Here is a 4,040-nt window from a genome sequence, read left to right as displayed (position 1 = left end):
GACAGAGAGCTGCAAAGGAATTGAAAGGGCCATCTCACTTGAGCCTCAAGCAGCCATGTTCTGCTGCTGGATGATTCTAACATGAAGAAGGGGATGAAGCGAGCAGTGTTCTCACTTCCAGGAGAGCAGCTTGGGTTCCAGGAGCATCAGCTTGGAAACAAATGGAGTGAGAGCTTCCCAGCAGCAGCAGCCCTGGGGGTGGCCAGCTGTTCTCGACGTGGAGACTCAGAGAGTCCCAGCTTCCAGCACCGTGCTGCAGAGAGTCTCTAGCAATCTGCCTGTGGGCAGCTTGGGCAGCAGGCTAGAGGCCAGCTCAGGGGCCGCGTCTGAGATATCTAAAGGACCGTTTGTTTACTGGCCATGCTAATAAGCAGTGACCAGAGTTGATTCTTAGACACATGCAAGCATCCCTGGAAACTTCCAAGAAATAACAGGAGCCAGGAAGGAGAATTCTTCTGAAGACTGGAATGCTTGTAGATAAGTTCGTTGCGGCTTGTAGCCTTCAAGGGCCAGCTTAATGCAACCACCTCTGTACTCGCTGGCTTGTAAAGCCTGAGTAATCAGGACATGTGCATTTTAAAACTGGAGAATTCTGACTCTGGTATTAAGTAAGTGCTGAAAATGCAGATGGCAAAAGTGTCCAAGTCTCTGGATTTCATCACTGGACAGTTTCAACTCCCGTAATTTTCTGTGTGATATAAGAATGCATTAAAAAGTGCTGTTTAAAAAAAAAAAAAACTGTTCTGAGCACTTTCTCCTAAGGACCCCTCTAGTCATTCCCCTATGTAGTGCTCCTCAACTCTTGGCCCACTTAATTCTATCCTTGGCGCTTGCTCCTCCTTATCCTCTCTCCCCAAGTGAATGATCTAGGTCTGGAGCTGGCCACCCCAACTTCTTCCTCTGTCCTCAATGTGTGCACCACATTGTGGGTGAGACCCTCCTGGCCCTGGCTATAGCCCAATGAGCCCTCCACAGGCCTAGGCCCTCCCTCTGCAAGGAAGGAGAATGGAATACCAAGGTCTAGATCTTCATTTTAGAACCAGTCGTGTGCACTGACGTTGCCTGTGCCAAAGCCTGTCCACACCACCCCCAGTTGACCCCCTGCAACTGGGCTAGTGAAGCCCTCTGAAGACTCGGGGAGAAAGCCTGTGTTCACTCTGGTTTAGTAAGGACTGAAATAAGGGAGCTGACCAGCCTTCATGACCTGCTTTCCACTTGCCCAAACACCAGCTCACACAAGGCTCCTTCCAGGACTTGATTTAATGTCTCTGCTTTACAACAGAGCAAACTGAGATTCATAAAGTCCACCCAGTAAGTCACTGACAGAGCCGCAGGAATTAGAACTAAAAGTCTCTACACTCTTAATGGCCATGTTTCTTCCTTTGTTCACTTCCTCTGGGATTTGGTTGACAGGCTTGAACCAGACCTAAGGAGGTCACCAGCTGGAATGGCATTTGCTGTGACAGAGCACACCTCAGCAGGAGGCCTTGTAGATCAGCTTGGAATCTGCAACCTAGCAACCTGAATATTTTGTCTTCTGCAGGAACCTGAGGCAGGGGCAGGACCACTATATTCTGGTCTCAATGCTTCCATTTAGCTTTGGCCTCTATCATGAGTCTGTTTTCTTAAGCATTTATGTCTCATATTTAGTGGTATTTCTTTCAATAACAAGGTATCCTAGAATGTAGTATCTCGTGGTGTGTTATAAATAGGATACTGTTTTTTAAAACCTTATTAACAGTGTCACAAATTATTAATGCATGTATCAGATGAAGTAAATTAATCAGCTTTTATCAGAGGATGCTGAATTCTAAAAAAACTTTTAGTCAAATAAAGCCTATCATTTCCCAAGTTCCAGTAACTCTGTAGTAAAATCAACTCTCAGATCCTAGTATTTACAATATTGAACAGTGCTGCCAACACCCTTCCCAAGGGGAGCCCATTTTTCCAGGAAACCCAAAGCTGTCCATACTTTGATGAGGGGTTTCTCCCGTTAAGTAGGAAGATGGCCAAGTGAGTTTCAAGCAGATGATCTCCATTGCTATGTAGACTAGCCTATGCAATTTCATCCCTCCTGGAGAAAAAAAAATTCAAAGTGAATACAAAACCTTGAAAATTTTATAGTTACTTAGGCTATATAGGTCTAATTTTCTGCCCATCCCCTGGAGTCCAAAGAAGCTTTTTCTTACCTTGACCTCATACATCTTCCCACACGGCAGTCAGCAGCTTTCAGGGTGCAACCTCTGGATAAAAGATAAGAACATTTGTGGGTACCTCTGGCTTTCTTCTGTGCCACACTGCATTATCACTTTGTGTTCTGGAGTTTAGGCTCCCAGCACCAACCAGGGTTAGTGTGAAAACCATACTACCTACCTTGTTGGCATCTGGGTACAGACATCAGATTGCTTACACAGCAGGCTTTTGGGGTTAAAGTGTGGTGTTACCACAGATTGCAGGAGATCCAGGCCTTCCAAGGAGACCTGTGCCTGGGGAGGAAAAGCCCTGGAGTGCCTTTTCTCACATTGGCCTAGTCTTCCTGCTGGCTTGGCTGTCCCTAGACTTCCCTGCATAGGTCAGTTTATAGGGCTTAACTGAGAATCTTCTAGCATTTAAATCACAGCCCATCACTTGGTGCTAAGCTGAGTGGCTAAAAGAAAACATAGAGTTTCTACTATAAATTATGTGCATAGCCCTCAAGTCTTTGGTCCAGCTAAAGGTACATCTTTTCATCAACAGGGATTGTGTTTGTGACGCCACATCCCTCACTTTGTTCAGAAGGACATTTACTGTATTCAGTGACCATGGGTGTCATTCTGTTCCATCACTCGCTAACAACACTAAAACATTTTACACTGTTGGAACACTTTATCAGGAGAACTGCTCAAATGAACGCTTAAAAGCAGCTTTGCATAACACAATAGATAATCGATGTTTATTGCCCAAGAACTGAAGTCATTTTGCATCTTTAGAAGTTGTTTAATTAACTGAATCATTGGGCTTTCTAATGGATAAATATCTGGAGCAGATATCTATCATCAAATTTCTCTTCACACCATCTTCCTTCTAGAATCAGGGGATTCTCTTTATTGAGAGCGCTTGAAAATCAAATAGGCAATATGATCTTGATTATATTTTAAAATGCATAGAAAAAAGCTGTCAGGACAGATGCCAATAAATTAGCAGTGATTATTCATGAGTGATAAGATAATTAGAAATCTTTCTTTTCTCTTTTAATACATTTTCTAAGTTTTATACACAATATATCTTTACTTTTATAATCTCAAAATAAGAACAGACTTTTCACAACTACTGCATGCAATTTTGTATTTACTACCTGATTATAACTATAAAAAAATATATGTAACTCAAAAGGATTAGAAGTAGATATATTAATGTGTTAATAGCAACTATCTCTATCTACATGGTAGACTTCCCTGGTGGCTCAGATGGTAAAGCCTACAATGTGGCAGACCCAGGTTCAATCCCAATTGGTTGAATTTTTTTCTACATTTTCAAAATGTTCCCTAATTAGCATATAAATATTGTTTCCAACAGTAACAATAAATAATAGAAATGTGATACATAGTTTTTCTTCCCTTCTCCTGACTGACCTCAAGAATGAAGAAGATGGGGAGAGCTGTATTTTGTAAAGCCCCAGTGTAGATCCTGCATGAGGGGAAGGAGAACCTCGACTGCCTTTCTCCACAAGTCTGGGCCATCACTTATACAATCCAGGGGCCCCGCCCTTGCCCTGTGTATTCCTTTGCTGCCGAGAAAGTGTCCCAAGGTCTGTTGGCAACGACTTCCACTAAGCAGTCTTAAAGAATTCATGGACCATGACAGCTTTCCTCCAAGACCCCCAGAAGGAGCCCTGCTGAGCCCCAAGTGGGAGACTCTCCCTCCACCAAGGTCACAGGGGCTTGCTGAGGTGAGGAGGTCAGCACTTGATCCCGTGGCTGCAGTGTGTTTTCCTACGCTGGGAAAAGCACTCGTAGACAGAAAGGTGAAATGTGAACTAAAAATAGAGTGGCGCTAGCCCA

At 43.7% G+C, this 4,040-nt stretch overlaps 1 long non-coding RNA gene across 1 annotated transcript; it reads right to left on the bottom strand.

Moving 5' to 3' along the window:
* Positions 1 to 1,242: 1,242 nt before the first annotated feature.
* LOC120877801 lies at positions 1,243 to 3,821 on the bottom strand. The gene is made up of 3 exons (XR_005724400.1): positions 3,612 to 3,821; positions 2,190 to 2,243; positions 1,243 to 2,074 (listed from the first exon to the last, which is right to left on the bottom strand). It is a non-coding gene; the product is annotated as an uncharacterized LOC120877801 (long non-coding RNA).
* Between the last annotated feature and the right edge of the window lie 219 nt (positions 3,822 to 4,040).

The sequence above is a fragment of the Oryx dammah genome, unplaced genomic scaffold (genome assembly GCF_014754425.2).
Source record: "Oryx dammah isolate SB20612 unplaced genomic scaffold, SCBI_Odam_1.1 HiC_scaffold_18, whole genome shotgun sequence".
NCBI classification, from domain to species: Eukaryota; Metazoa; Chordata; class Mammalia; order Artiodactyla; family Bovidae; genus Oryx; species Oryx dammah.
Note: the sequence above shows the minus strand (reverse complement) of the source record. Positions and strands in the feature narration are given on the sequence as shown.